General features: G+C 46.9%; 2 long non-coding RNA genes across 2 annotated transcripts; both read right to left on the bottom strand.

Moving 5' to 3' along the window:
- Positions 1–6735: 6735 nt before the first annotated feature.
- LOC147360104 (uncharacterized) lies at positions 6736–7750 on the bottom strand. The gene is made up of 2 exons (XR_015138950.1): positions 7432–7750; positions 6736–7086 (listed from the first exon to the last, which is right to left on the bottom strand). It is a non-coding gene; the product is annotated as an uncharacterized LOC147360104 (long non-coding RNA).
- Positions 7751–13187: 5437 nt separating this feature from the next.
- LOC147360105 (uncharacterized) lies at positions 13188–16204 on the bottom strand. Its single transcript, XR_015138952.1, has 2 exons — positions 16106–16204; positions 13188–14340 (listed from the first exon to the last, which is right to left on the bottom strand). It is a non-coding gene; the product is annotated as an uncharacterized LOC147360105 (long non-coding RNA).
- Positions 16205–16277: the final 73 nt, after the last annotated feature.

The raw sequence follows: 16277 nt of genomic DNA on the forward strand, positions 1-16277 counted from the left end.
TAAGAACTCTCTAGATACTGTCCAAGGAGCTTAGACAGTGTGTGTGCCTTACACAGCATCCAGTTTCAGCCTGAGTCACCCATGGGTGGGCGAGGCAAGTTGCACAAACCCTGAGGCTCCAGTTCTTCAGTCCCTGTGTGGGTGAGATGTACACACCCCTCCCCTTTTACCCCCACATTCAAGGCTCACTTCCCAAACCGCACCCCCATGCTTTGCAGACTGTATTGTCATCTCAGAGGAAAGGTCCTGGCAAGCACACCTTCCGGCAGGTGCAGCCCCAGAGCAGAGAGCCAAGGAGTTTCCCCAAAACCCCGCTCAAGCTGTCCTGAGTCTGACCTTACAAACTCTGGGAGCCTCTTCTGGCTCAGGGGTTCCCCAACTTTTGAAGCCCCTGAACCCTTTCAAGGAACTGATTTCAAGGGTACCGCAGCCTAACCAAAGGTTAAGAGGAAATGCTCGGCAGTTCCCCACCTCTGCTGACCCTGACCTTGACCCCAAGAGGAGTCCTGAACTCTCATCTTAGCCCAACCACCTCTTTTTTACTGCTGAGAAAACTGAGGCCTGGAGGGGGGATGAGATTTGCCAAGAATACAGAGCAAGTCAGGGCCAGCACCTGAACAGGAAGTATGGTCTCCTGAGCTGAGCCAGCCCTTTCTCAGTAAACAGCATTCTCTCTCCTGTCCATCCTGTACTGGCCTCTCAGATGAAATCTGGAAGCCTATACCACCCCAAACTCTACCCCCCACTTGCATTCATCCCATTCATTCATTCATTCCAAAAACTATTTAACTAGTAACTGAGCCAAGCCAGGCACCTGACTTCAGGAAGAGGCAAATGGGTGTGTGAGACAAACATGTCCCCAGACATTTATCATCCATTCTGACAAAACCAATTCTTCCCTGGTGGCTCAGTTGGTAAAGAGTCTGCCTGCCATGCGGGAGACCCAGTTTCAATCCCTGGGTTGGGAAGATCCCCTGGAGAAGGAAATGGCAACCTACTCCAGTATTCTTGCCTGGAGAATTCCAGAGACAGAGGAGCCTGGTGGGTTACAGTCCCTGGGGTCACAAAGAATTGGACACGACTCAGTGACTAACACTTTCACTTTCTGACAAAACTACATCAGAGACTGTTCAAACCTTATTCTCAGGCCTAGCACATAGTAGGTCCTCAATAAATATGCATGGAGCACTGAGGAAGGAATGACATGAAGCTGCTGGGCCAGCAAGATGGGAAAGCCACCTTAGACCTCAGGGCACCCCCTCTCCCCTCCTCCCACCATTCAGCACCTCCGTGGGGGTAGACAAGAGAACTCAGACCCACACTCTGCCTGAGCCTGTGCTCTAGCTGGTCTAGACCCAAGCCATCTGAACTGATGGCCACAGGGCTCGTGTGGCTGTTTTAATTAAAATTAAATGAAATTTGAAAATCCATTCCCTGGTTTCATTAGCCACATTTCTAATGCTCAAAAGCCACATGTGGCTGTTTGCAATCATACTGAACAGCACAAACCATAGATCATCACCACAAATGTCCTTTGGACTGTGCTGCTGGCCAAGAGCAGGGACTCCCAGGACCAGTACTTTTCCCAAAGTGTTTGGGAATTGACATAAGATTGCCAACTCTCCGTCTTGCCAGAAAATTACAAAAGCAATAACAATGATTTTAAAAACAGAACATGAACGCTAAGAGTGATATGAAATTCTCGATTGGATTCTCATTTTTTAAAAAGCCCACATTAAATGGACTTCCCTGGCGGTCTAGTGGTTGGGACTCTGTGCTCCCAATGCAGAGGGCCCAGATTCGATTCTGGCTGGAGGAACTAGATCCTGCATGCTGCGACCAAGAGTTTGCAGGCCACAACCGAAGATCCTGTGTACTGCAATGAAGATCAAAGACCCAGTGCAGCCAAAAAAAAAAAAAAAAATCCACATTAAACGATATGTGTGGGACAACTGGAAAAATTTGAAAATAGATTACATATTGGACAGTTGTATGTAGGAGACTGGGCTTCCCTGGTGTCTCAGACGGTAAAGAATCTGCCTGCAATGCAGGAGACAAGTTTGATCCCTGGGTCAGAGAGAACCTCTGGAAAAGGAGATGGCAACCCACTCCAGTATTCTTGCCTGGAGAATTCCATGGACAGAGGAGCTTGGTGGGCTGCAGTCCATGGGGTCCCAAAGAGTCGGATATGACTGAGCAACTAACACTTCACTTCACTTTGGGTAGGAGACTGCCCTTGTTTTTTGGAGATTAGGGAGTGGAGGATTTAAGGATAAACTATGATGACATCTGCAACTAACTTCCTTGTGGCTCAGAAAAAATGTTATTATATAAATATGTATATATATATAGAGAGAGAGACAAAGGGAAAGCAAGTGTGTTGATGTGTTAACAGTTGAATGTGTGAATCTAGCTGAAGCTTAGAGGATTGTTCGATGTACTATTCCTGTAACTTTCCTGAAAGTTTGAGAATTTTTCAAAATAAAAAGTTGAGGGGAAAATAAGTCATGATGGCAGTTTACCCCCCTGCCAGGCAGAGATGATGGGTGTTGGGGGCTGTGCTGATGTTCTGGTTCTTCATATGGGATGTTGGTTACATGATGGTAGAGTGGGTTGCCTTGTTCCTCATCCCCCTCCATCACCCCCACCCCCTGCCAAAGAGATGCATCTTCCTGGCACCTGTGGGGTTTCCCTGATAGCCCAGAGGGTAAAGAATCCTCCTGCAATGCAGGAGACTCCAGTTCGATTCCTGGGTTGCGAAGATCCCCTGGAGAACGGATAGGCTACCCACTCCAGTATTCTGGCATCTGTAAATGCAACCTTACTTGGAAAGGTCTTTCCAGGTTAACTAAGTGAGGGAGTTAGAAATGAGATCATTCTGCATCAGCTGCTAAGTCACTTCAGTCGTGTCCGACTCTGTGTGACCCCATAGACGGCAGCCACCAGGCTCCCCCATCCTTGGGATTCTCCAGGCAAGTGGGCACTAAATCCAATGACTGCTGTCCTTGTGAGAGAAAAGCAGAGGGAAATTTGGGAACCAGAGACCCAGGTAAGAAGGCCGCGTGAAGCTAGAGGCGGAGGGATCAGAGCAATGCTGCCACAGCTGATAACTCTCGGAACCACCAGAAGCTGGAAGAGGCAAAAGGAAGGATTCTCCCCTGGAGCCCTTAGAGCTAAGCCCGTCTGGGAACACCTTGATCTCAGACTTCCAGCCTCCAGAACTGAGAAAATAAATTTCTGTTATTTTAAGCCACTAGGTCTGTGGTCATTTGTTACAGCAGCCCTAAGACACACACAGAGGTGTGTTTTACTTAAAGAGAATTCATCAAGCTGCACACTTAAGATTTGTGTGTGTTTCTCTATGTACGTTAAACTCCTTTAAAATGTACTTTAAAATAAAGAAACCAAGATGACTCTCTACTGTGCCCCCTGCAGTGGAAGTGCAGAGACCAAACCACTGGACCGCCAGGGAATTTCCTTGGCATTCGTTTGTTTGAAAAATGTTAAAGAAACAGTTTCATAAAGACATAATCTCAAAATAGAAGATGGGCCCATCAAATAACATTTAACTTAATGACCCTTCATTTCACTGAGAATCTGAAAACATATCTCATGGTAGATAAGCCCCAACTGCAGATGGGTTGTACCCGAATCACCTAGGGAGCTTTGAAAGACAGCATCCCAGACAGAGAGGTCACCGGGACGGGAGAGGGAGGCCAGAAATAGAGCTGAAGACATGTGGGAATGTAGTATCTGCTAAAGGTGGCATTTCAAATTAGTGGAGGAAGACAGACTATTCAGTATGGTGTTGGTTCAACTGGCTAGCCATTTGGAAAAAAAATAAAGCTGTATCTCTACCTCCTTCCAATCACCAAAATAAATTCCAGATGGATAAAAATTTTAATTAAGAAAAAAACACTATAAAAGGACTACAAGAGAATGTGAGACATTTTCTCTTTATAATCTTGAGGTAGGAATTGCCTTTAACAAACATTTGCTGAATACTTATTCTCTAACTTTGTGCTTGGTGCTAGAGATGGGGACCAGGGGAGACTCTTGCTCTCAGGGAACTCACACTAAAGAGGGTGGTTCAGAACAGTGGTTTCCAGGTCTTCAGATTTCACTAACCATTCACAGTAATTTTTAAATTATTTGCTGTTTAATAATCTTCTAGTGAGGAAAGCATTTACTTCTATGCATGAGAGAAAATCACAAAGCTATTACAGAAAAAACTAATAAATTTTGGGAATTCCCTGGTGGTCCAGTGGTTAGGAGTCTACCCTTCCACTACAGGGGGCAAGGATTTGATCCCTGTTTGGGGAACTAAGGTTCTGCAAGCCCATATGGTATGGTCACACACACACAAAATTAATGGATTTTAATACAGAAAAATAAATAGCCAAAACTCAAAATGGCCCTAATGGGCGGGGAGAATGGAGCCAGATTGTTCAACAAATACGAGGTTTTCTTTTGAGGTGATAAAAAATGTTTTGAAACTAGATAGATGTGGTGGTTGCACAATGTTATGAAGGTATGAAATGCTACTGAATTGTAAATTTTAAAATAATTCATTTTATGTGAATTTTACTTCCATAAAGATAAATAAGAATATAATTTTTAAAGTCACCTAAAAAAAAACCCAAATGCTTGAATGGGAAAAATTTGCAACACAAAGGGGAGACAAATAATTCATATACAAAGAGTACCTCCAAATCAATAGGGGCATGGAGCAACAGACAACATCTTATATCAATGCTGCTGCTGCTGCTGCAAAGTTGCTTCAGTCGTGTCCGACTCTGTGCAACCCCACAGACGGCAGCCTACCAGGCTCCTCTGTCCACGGGATTCTCTAGGCAAGAATACTGGAGTGGGTTGCCATTTCCTTCTCCTATATCAATGCTAAGAATGTAAATAGAATGGGAACTTTTGAGAATGTACTTTGGAAATAATTTAAATGCACATAACTTTTGACTCAGCAATTTTACTGCTAAGATTTTTTTCTTACAAGTATACTAACACATGTATTCATTGTACTTTACACATGTATACATTGTATTTTGCAACTCAAGCAAATATAAGTCAAAGGTGTTTATTGCCAAACTGTTTATAATAGCAAACAAGGAACAGAAGCGCCCATTAATAGGGAACTGATTATATATGGTATTTTGATAAAGTGGAATCCTACCCAGTCATTAAAAAAGAATGAGATATGCCTAGATGTGCTTACGGAAAACTATCCAAGACAAGAATTATTGTGTGTGTGTGGGGGGGTGGGGGAGCAATGTCTACAATGAGTATTATATATACAGTGTGTGTAGAGCCTTTTTTTCTTAATTTTTTTATTTCTGCACCACGCAGTATGCAAGATGTTAGTTCCCCGACCAAGCATCAAACCCATGCCCCCTGCAGTGGAAATTTGGAGTCTTAACCACTGGACCAACAGGGAAGCTCCCGTGCAGATTCTTAAAACATTTCTGGAGAGTGCAAAAGGACCGAAGACAGCAGTTACCGCTAGGAAGTCACACTGAGATGGGTTGACATGGAGAGAGAGTTCTACCTAAACTTCGTATCTTTTTGTATTTCTCAAATTTTTTTAACAATAAACACAGATTAATTATTGTATATATTACTTTTTTAAGGTTAAATTTTAAATTATGAAATCATTGACGCATCGGCAGATTATAGAAAATAATGAAACAAACTCAGGTGCCCACCACCTAGATTAAGTAATTTAACATGATGGATGCAATTTGAAGACCTCTGTGTACCTTTCTCGGAGAAGGCGATGGCACCCCCCTCCAGTCCTCTTGCCTGGAAAATCCCATGGACGGAGGAGCCTGGTGGGCTGCAGTCCACGGGGTCGCTAAGAGTCGGACATGACTGAGCGACTTCACTTTGACTTTTCACTTTCATGCATTGGAGAAGGAAATGGCAACCCACTCCAGTGTTCTTGCCTGGAGAATCCCAGGGACGGGGGAGCCTGGTGGGCTGCCGTCTCTGGGGTCGCACAGAGTCGGACACGACTGAAGCGACTTAGCAGCAGCAGCAGCGGTGTACCTTTCTATGATCCACTCCCCTCCTCCCTCCCTTAGAGATAACACCATTCTACATGTGACGATATCAGACACACATGTTTTTATTCCATTAAAAAAATCTTTTATAACTTCCATATCTACCAATAAGAAACATCTCGTTTTGGATGTTTTCCTTTATATAAAAATAGTGTTAATTTATATAGTATGACTCTTAGACCCAGCAAGTCCAGTCTTGGTCCCCAAGCTTTAGAGGAGGGGTCTCCTTCTGACCCTTCTCTGTGCTTCTTTCCATGGGGTAAGGAGTTCAAGGGAATATGCACACTTGGGGCCTGTGAGCCTCTTCGAGGTCGCACTCAGGGTACTGGGGACCCCAGAACTTTCAGCCCCACAGCAATGAGCCTGGGATTGCTCATCCCGTGGGACTCCAAGGTCCAGCCTCCTGAGGGTGGGCCATCTACCTAGGCGGGTACCCCCAGGCCAGCGTGACCAAGAACCCGCTGTTGGTGAGGGATGGGGTAGGGAGTAAATGGACCTGAACCGGAGCCAGCGTGCCCACACACGAAAGAGGAGGAGAGGTGGGATGCAAATGGGGGTTAGTATTCTTGCCTTGGACTCTCCCATCTGCCTCATGAAACTCTGTGCCTTTGGCAACTTGCTTTGCCATTCAACATTACGTTTTTGAGTGTTATCTGTGTTAATATCTATAGCTCCAGTTTATTGATTTTCACTCTCACACAGTATTTCTTTGAAGTTTTAAAAGTTTCAGACCCCTGGCTCTTAACGGAGAAGGCTCTGACGGACGAGAGCTGCTTCACGGGCTAAAGCATCTTTCAGAAGCTCTGGGCGTTGCCGCTTGGCAGTCCGGTTTGGGGACCTAGGGGAGGCAAGCCACTCTTGGCATGTCCCTGGCTTTGCACAGGCTAACACTGTCGTTGCTGCTGCCCTTTCTCGTGATCCCCAAGGTCGGCCTGGACCGGCTGCTGCACAAGCCACCAGCCCAAGGGCCCGGTTTTGGTCTGGGAGCCGTGAGGGAGGCAGCGGGCGCCCCCTGCTGGAAATAAACGAAAACTGAAACAATCTGTTTCCCATCCCTCCACGCCCCTCGCCCCTTCCCCAGCCTTTCCCCTCAACCTCTAGCGCTCATTTTAAGGCCAGCGCCGCTGGGATACAAATAACAGCCATCTCTTTGCTTTCCAGAAACGTTCACACATAAAACAGACATTCTAATAGTTCCCTTTCGTGGAGCCTTATTAGCGATAAAGCAGTGCCTTTGAGAATCTGTGGGGCTCAAATCCTAGTTTATCCTCTGATCTCTGTGTGACCTCTGTCAAGTCATTGGACCTCTGTAAAACTCTGAGATTCCTCATGAATAAAATGGGACAGGAATGTCACCTACCTCATAGGATTGCTTTGAGGATTAAAGTGGTGCCTGACATGCAGCAAGGACTCCTTACTATTAGATGCCAGACCCAAGGCTGATGGTTTCTCACGGAGACACAGAGCTTGCTTGTATCAGCAGCTGTTATGTGTTCTTTCCGTTGATTATATCCCTTAATCATCACAACTCCATGCAGTGAGTGCACTTATATTCACCTCCACTTTACGGAGGAGGAGACTGAGGCATGGAGAAATCAAGCGACTTGCCTGAAGGCTCACAGCTTGCCGTTGGTGGAGTGTTATTTGAACACAGGCAGCTCTAGTCTACAGCACAGTACCTTACTGGTACATCCTCATGGCAACCGGGGGCGGGGCGAGCTTCCCAGGTGGTGCTAGTGGTAAAGAACCCACCTGTGATGCAGGAGACATAAGAGGTGCAGGTTCTATCCCTGGGTTGGGAATATTCCCCTGGAGGAAGACATGGCAACCCCACTCCAGTATTCTTTCCTGGAGAATCCCATGGACAAAGGAGCCCGAAGGGTTACAGTCCAATGGGGTTGCAAAGAGTCAGACACGACTGAAGCGACTTAGCTCTCACGCATGGCAATCTGCGGAGGCATGTACTATGCCCATTATACAGCTGGGGACACTGAGGCTCAGGGAGTGGAGCGACTTGCCGCACATCATACAACTGGCCTGGACTTCCCCAGTTCTGTCTCTTTGCATTGTCTTGTGTAGTTCCGTGGCACCCCAGCAGGTGTGGTGACCCTCTGTGACAAATGAGGATGCTGAACTAAGACAGCTAAGTGCCTTGCTCAAGGTCACAGAGTCAGTTAGTAGGGAGCTTTTTCTGTTGGGGGGTGGGACCCAAGGGTATTCTATTCAGGGGCCCAGCACCTCTGTGGCTCCCTGCTGCAGCCCTTGGACAGCTCTTGTCTTTATAATCACAGTTCTTCTTCCCAGGCACCCGAGTTTAGCACCACTTGCTTCCAGGCCAGCCTCGGCACAGCTGTCAAAGTTGTGCTCTTAAGCCGTCACTCAGCCTGAGCCTGGCCTCAGTGTTGGCTCCTGGGGGTTTCTGTAGGGCTGGGAGGTCAGTTTCCATCCCCTTGCCCTCTAGGAAGCAGCTAGTATTGTAGAAGGAACAGGAGTTTGGAGCCAGATAGTCCAGAGTTCTATCCCGCTGTGCCCCTTCGTTTCTGCATGACCTTGGGTGAGTTTCATCACCTCCCTACATTCCTATTTCATCACCTCTAAAATGGGGTAACGATCAGTGCTTTGCAGACTCCTGTGAGGATGAAATGCCATAATGTGTGTACAGCATCTGGTACACAGTAGGTGCTCAAGAAATATTAGATTCCTTTGCTCCAGACCTTTGTCCCCACCTTCTCTTCCAAGATGTCTCTGAGCCAGGGTTGTGGTGTAGAAGCCGCATCCTTTGTGTTTCCTGGGGTGCTGGCTCACAGACAGAATAACATCACCATATGTAACTCAGCCACTGTTCAGTGGTCCGTCAGAGATGGGTCGAGCACCTATGCGGTGCGCTAGTGGTGAAGAACCCGCCTGCCAATGCAGGAGTCATAAGAGACTTGGGTTCGGGGTTCCATCCCTGGGTCAGGAAGATCCCCTGGAGAATACTGGCAGCCCACTCCAGTATTCTTGCCTGGAGAATCCCATGGACAGAGGAGTCTCCAGTCACAAAGAGTTGGACATAAGTGAAGCAACTCAACACACACATGTGCCAGGAACTGTTCTTTAAAAAAAAAAAAAAAAACTTTATTGGTTTATTTGGTTGTATTGGGCCTTAGTTGAGGAACATGGGATCTTCATTGCCTCATGCAAGGATCTTCCGTTGTGGTGCAAGGGCTTGCCCCACAGCAGATGGGTTCTTAGTTCCCTGACCAGGGATTGAACCTGTGTACCCTGCATTGCAAGACAGAGTCTTTTTTTTTTTTTTTTTTTAAGACAGAGTCTTAACCACTGGACCGCCAGGGAAGGTTCCCAGAAACTGTTCTTGGGAATGGGGCAGCAGTGGTTCACAGACAACAGCCCTGTTTGAAGTGCATCACTGAGAACCTACCTAGTCAGTGTTCAGCCCCTGGGGCTATGGACCAACGCTATGCTACTATGCCCACTTCCCGAGCACTTGTACTCTTTCCCATTCACGGCTTCATGTAATCCTCAAAGATTCCACCTGAAGCATGAATATCACCTCTAACTTAAACGTGAGGGAACAGAGATGTGGGAAGGTAAGTAACAGAGAGAGGAGCAGGGGATATATATTGCCATATGTGAAATAGATACGCGGTGGGAATTGGCTGTATGATACAGGGAGCCCAACCCGGTGCTCTGTGACAACCTAGAGGGTTGCGATGGGCTGGGAAGTGGGAGGGGGGTTCAAGAGGGAGAGGACATATGTATACCTATGGCTGATTCATCTTGATGTATGGCAGAAACCAACACAATATTGTAAAGCAATTATCCCCCAATTAAAAATAAATTAATTTAAAAAAAAAAGAGGAGAAGGGGGCTGACTGTAGACAGTCTGATCCCAGAGCCTGAGCTTCACTGGGCTGCCATAGAGTCTATCTTTTACTCCTTCCTCCAAGTTTCTAATGTTGTTCCCATTTTACAGATGACGAAACTGAGACTCAGAGGGAATGAATGCTGTCCAAGGTCACAGAACATATAAATGTAGGTTCTAGGATATTTGGAGCCTAGGTTTGGCCTGACTCCAGATCCCACTTCACACCTACAGAGAGCTAACTCATTTAATAACCATTTTCTTCCCAACAGAGAAAGAAATCAGACTCAGGTCGGCCTTGAGAGGCTCAATCTACTGAGGAGGGCAGTGGGTAACTGACCACCTCGAACTGCAGTATATGTTATGACAGTGACACTTGGAGTGTGCTAGGGGAACTGACACTAGGGTGATAGTAACTACAGAGGAGGAGTCCTGGAAGGCTTCCTGGAGGCAGTGATACTCAAGCTGGAAGTGGAAAGATGAAAAACAGAGAAGAATCATTTGGAGTTGTTGGGAGGGAGGGAGGTTGTCTGACAACACATACATCATGGCCTCGTCCTAGGTATGGGACTACGGAGTCCAATTTTTCTGTTTATTTCAAATTTATTCTCTGCCCTTCTCCTGTTCCACTTCATATGGCAAACCATGTTTCCTGGGCTCCCTTGCTAATTAGCTTCTGGCTCCGTTTAGCCAATGGGAAACTTTGGTGAGAGATCAGAGAATAAAGTGAAAGTTAAAGTGAAATCGTGTCCGACTTTTTGCGACCCCATGGACCGTAACCTACCAGGCTCTTCTGTCCATGGGATTTCCCAGGCAAGAGTACTGGAGTGGGTTGCCATTTCCTTCTCCAAGGGATTTTCCCGACCCAGCAATCGAACCTGGGTCTCTCGCATTGCAGGCAGACGTTTACCATCTGAGCCACAAGATGAGGGAAAAGCTAGAGTTTCTAATCCCATCTCTCTCAGCCTCGAGGGAAGGGAGGGGATGACTTCAGCAGCCAGAGTCTCTCCTCCACGTTTGCAGAACCTGCTAGAAAGGCCGGTGGTCCCAGCTCTTCTCTGGGTGGCCCTCAGTTCCTGGGCTAGGTGGTGCCAGCTCCTGTCTATAATGCTGGCCCTCGAGGAGGGCATGGCCTTCCTGTGTTGCTCATCTCAGGTTTTCAATTTCCCTTAGTCACTCCTTCAGCCCTTCTAACAATTTTGTTTCTAATCCTCCAAATTAGAGTCCCTCTTTTTGAAAATATTTATTTTTAAAAATGTATTTGACTGCACCAGGTCTCTTTTTAAAAATTGTATTATTTCTGGCTGTGCTGGTTCTTTGTTGCTGTGCAGGCTTTTCTCTAGATGCAGCAAGCAAAGGCTCCTCTCTAGTTGCAGTGCTCGGGCTTCTCATTGTGGTGGCTTCTCTTGCTGCAGAACACGGGCTCTAGGGCACGGAAGCTCCAGTAGTCGTGCTATGTGGGCTCAGTAGATTCGGCTCCCGGGTTCTAGAGCACAGGCTCAATAGTGGCTCACAGGTTTAGTTGCTCTCAAGTATGTAGGTGGGGAAGACAATGGCAACCCACTCCAGTACTCTTGCCTGGCAAATCCCATGGACAGAGGAGCCTGGTAGGCTGCAGTCCATGGGGTCGCTGGGAGTCAGACATGACTGTGCGACTTCACTTTTCACTTTCATGCATTGGAGAAGGAAATGGCAACCCACTCCAGTGTTCTTGCCTGGAGAATCCCGGGGATGGGGGAGCCTGGTGGGCTGCTCTCTCTGAGGTGGCACAGAGTTGGACACGACTGAAGCAACCTAGTAGCAGCAGCAGCAGCAGCAGCAGCAAGTATGTAGGACCTTCCCAGATCAGAGATCGAATCCATGTCTCCTGCATTGGCAGGTGGATTCTTTACCACTGAGCCACCAGGGAAGGCCTGCACCGGGTCTTAACTGGGTTCTTTTTGATTGTCGTATGTGAACTCTTAGTTGCGGCATGTGGGATCTAGTTTAGTTGCCCAATCATGGATTGAACCTAGGCTTTCTGCATTGGGTGCATGGAGTCCCAGCCACTGGATCACCAAGTAGTCCCCAATTCCCTCTTTAGAATTGTCTGGCTCCCGTCTTGTTTTCCTAGCCAGACTTCTGATATTCTGTCTCCTTGTCCATAAAATGGAGGTTCATTCCATCATTTCACAAATAAGTATCTAGTAGATTCCTTGTAACTACAAAACTGTGCTAAGTGTTGGGAAGCTCACAGGAAACAAGGCAGATTAAAAGACATGAAAACCCAGGCACTGCCTACCCCTCATGTCTCTGTACTGATCAGATGAGCTGTGTGCATAAATGTCACCCGCTGCCTGGGTCTCAGGAATTGCCGGCATCAGGTAAACAGTATTTGGACTAGAGCCCGTTTTCTGAGTGTTCTGGGCCTGGGGCCTTTTCTCACTTCCTCCTCCCCCTCCACCAATCCTGACAGAGAAAGACTTAGGACAAATAAAATGAATTCTTAATCTACACCATGGAGAGTCAATTTAAGGGACTTATTATCGAGAGTGGTGGTATGGTTTTAAGCTATAAATAGATCTTTCAAGAACAGGTTTCACTAAACCCATAGAGAGAGAAGACAGACAGAGAAGGCAGAGAGGTGCCCCAGAGCACTCCCCTGCGGACCGCCTGCCCCTACCTGTGCTGCCCTCCTGGGGCACCCAGCACAGTGGCAGGAACCCTGGACTGGGCTGGGAGTCAGGATACCAGGCTTTGAGCCCCAGCTCTACTGACCATCAAGTGCATGACCTTGAGCAGTCATTTGACTGCTCCCAAGCCTCAGTGTCCTCCTCTGCAACCTGGCAAAGCTGAGAGTACTAAGGATCTCTGGTTGTGATGATTACAGGTTTAAAATGCGATTGAAGCACTTGGTATTTGGTAAGTGCTCAGTAAACATTTGCTAATATGATTGTTATTTGCTACAGGAGGTCTGGCCTAGAATCCCAGCTCTTTCCATTAGACCAGGAAACTTACTGTGTGATTGATCCTGAGCAAGGTATTTGCTCTTTAGGCTTCAGTTTTTTCCTCTGTAAAACAGGAAAATAGTAACTACACTGCCTGGCTCAAGAAAAGAGAGTTCAAGGATCTCTAAGAACCAGGTAGGGAATTCCCTGGTGGTCCACTGGTTAGGACTGCATGCTTCCACTGCAGGATGCCTGGGTTAGATCCCAAAAGCTGTGCAGCTCTGTAAAAGTACAGAGGTTAGAGCCAGATGGCCTGATTCTCAATCCCAGTTCCACCCTTACTTCTATTCCTTTATTGTCCTGTGCCTGTTTTCTCATATCTAAAATGGAAATAATGATGGCAACTACTTCATAGAGTAGTTGTGACGATAAATACATATAGGTAAAGTGCTTAATACAATCATTGGCACTGAGTTTCTTAAGCTGTACGTTTATCAGTTCAGTTCAGTTGCTCAGTCGTGTCCGACTCTTTCACACTCCATGAACTGCAGCATGCCAGGCCTCCCTGTCCTTCACCATCTCCTGGAGCTTGCTCAAACTCATGCTCATCCAGTCAGTGATGCCATCCAACCATCTCGTGTCCTCTGTCGTCCCCTTCTCCTCCTGCCTTCAATCGTTCCCAGCGTCAGGGCTTTTCCAATGAGTCAGTTCTCATCAGGTGACCAAAGTATTGGAGTTTCAGCTTCAGCATCCAGTCCTTCCAATGAATATTCAGGGTTGATTTCCTTTAGGATTGACTGGTTTGATCTCCTTGCAGTCCAAGGGACTCTCAAGAGTCTTCTCCAACATCACAGTTCAAAAGCATCAGTTCTTCGGTGCTCACCATTCTTTACGGTCCAACTCTCACATCCATACATGACTACTGGAAAAACCATCACTTTGCCTATACAGACCTTTGTTGGCAAAGTAATGTCTCTGCTTTTTAATACGCTGTCTAGGTTTGTCGTAGCTTTGTCATACCTCATATGGTACCTAAATTGCTTGGGGCTTTGGAATCAGAGAGACCTGCACCCATACGCCAGTTCTATCCTCTAGGCTGTATGACCTTGGACAAGTCACTTTCCCTCTCTGAGCTTCAGCTTCCTCTCTACCATGGACGACTAGAACAACCCCAGCTTCTTTAAGGTACTGTGATGCAGCAAAGCACACACGCATTGCCTGGCTTGAGTCAGATGCACAAGGAGAGTGCTTTCCCTCTTCTTTTCCTCTTGGCTCCTCTCCTCAGTATTTTTCTCAATGGTCTACTTGAATGTCCTGACCCAGAGCCCCATCACTGCTTCTAGAAATCGTCCCATCAAAGCTGAGGCCGTAACTACACACTGCATGTTCTGGTGAGAAGAGCTCTCGATTGGTAGTCAGAAAACCAGATTGGCTTGTCTTTGCAATGGAAGAATTCTGATATGTTGTTTCAAGGAGTCTGTTAGGAAAATTAAAATGAAGGAAGTCTTGTTCAGGCTTCAGAAGTTAGAGAGCAGGCCTCTGACCTGCTTCTGACCTGCCTGGACCCTGCTCAGATTCCATGCCTGCCTGCAAGTACAGCAGGTCAGGCAGGACTTTAGATAAGAAAAGGAGTGAGTCTGTCAATTGAGCCCCTGGAGGTCTGGCCAATCACCCTGGGGTCTAACAAAACCCTATGACTCACAAGGTGAAACAAACAGCATTGTAAAAAAGGTTAAAATAAAACCAGAGTTGCATTTTTCTACGCAAATGGAGGATGCTATCAGTTTGCAGCCTGGGATTATAAAGGGGAACCCCGGAAACTTCAGTTTGAAGTCTCTCCTGGGGGTGGACGCACCACCCAAGACCTTTTTCCAACTGGGACTCCAGATTGCTATTAATGAGGGACTTGCCAGCACTAAGTCTGGATGTTGGTCGGCCCAATTTGGTGATGAACGTGCTGTTGCTCTATTGTTTCTGTTTCTTTTCATGACTGGATACTGAAATTAAGTCAAATAGTCTTTTATAAAATATTGATATTACTTATTGTGTGTGACAAGTAGTTTCTTTTGTTAATGAATACTTTGAACCTAAAATGATAGTAAACCTTTTGGCAAAACAGAGTCATACTCCGGGCCATGAGCTTTCCCTCTCTGGTCTTGAGCTCCATGACAAAGCTATTACTTTCTGTATCATGACATTCTGCAATCTTGTGATTTGGTGGCAAAGGCCAAGGTTAGATGAAGACTTAGTCCAGCTGGGGATGAGAATGGACAGCGTCCTCCTGAGTCCTCCAACATCCTTGAGGGAGGTGACTTGTTCGGAGGCAAGATATATCCTACTCACATGGGATGGGGTGGGGGTGGGGGGTTGGAGGCAGCTCTGCAGGGCTGAGGAATCAGGTTGGAAAACTGCCTAGTGGGTACAAAACCAACCTGCTATCATGCCCGTGTTTACCCAGCTCTCCAGGGCTGCTCTGGGAGCTGGGTCTTGCTGAATGGGGATGAGGGGGAATGAGGGGGCATAGCCAATCCAGAGACCTCATGCTCTATTCCCTTTAACAAAACCTGCTCCTAGGAAAGAACCAGGGAAACGCCCTCATACTTGGGTAAAACAGATCGTAACAGCTCAAAGCACCCTGTCTTTTTAAACTTTTTGCACGAGTTTTTTTTAGATTTCCTCCCCCTCCCCACCCCCCTGGCAAATTTGTATTTTTCAACTGACGAAAGCAACTTATGCAACACAGAGACTTTGGGGGCAAACCCCAGCGCCAGGCTTCTGTGCAAAATGCTAAAAAGGCTTAAACTGAGGGTACTGCCAAAAGTGGTATTTCGGGCATCAGAAGGGCGATCATACCTTTCTGAAAGGTGGCAGACCTTTAAGTACATCTACACCACGTACACTGAACAGAGGAAAATATGGAGAATGTCTTCACTTCCAGCTCCATTATATAATAAATATGTGTACCAAGCTCAGCAAGGGCTGGGCGCTGATTCTTTTCCGTTTCCCCAACTCCAGCAACCGGGACTTGCATCCCAAGTCCCTCTACTTGACGTGAGGTTGGACCAGCCACCTCCCATCTCAGGGCCTCAGTTTCCCCATCTGTAAAACAAGGATTATATGCTTCCCTCTTCCCAGGACACGTCAAACCTAATCGGGAAGGATCTGATTAGGTTCGATGAAAAGCGTAAAGTAACCGCTTAAAAGGCAGGCGAAAAGACCGATAACATTTATTTCTTTCTCACCAACCAAACACTCCGTTTCACGTCTTTCTGAGCTGTTCCGGGAAGGGCGTGGCCAGGCCACCGGGAGCCACGCCCCCGGAAGTGGGGCCAGACTCAGCCGCGCCCCGGCCTGCGGCCCAGGGAAGGGTCCAGCAGTGACGTCACATAGCCACTCCTCTGTGTTCCTCCGCCC

Source organism: Bos grunniens, chromosome 13 (assembly GCF_055505025.1).
Source record: "Bos grunniens cultivar Pamir isolate PY7600 chromosome 13, Bosgru_T2T1.0, whole genome shotgun sequence".
Lineage (NCBI taxonomy): Eukaryota > Metazoa > Chordata > Mammalia > Artiodactyla > Bovidae > Bos > Bos grunniens.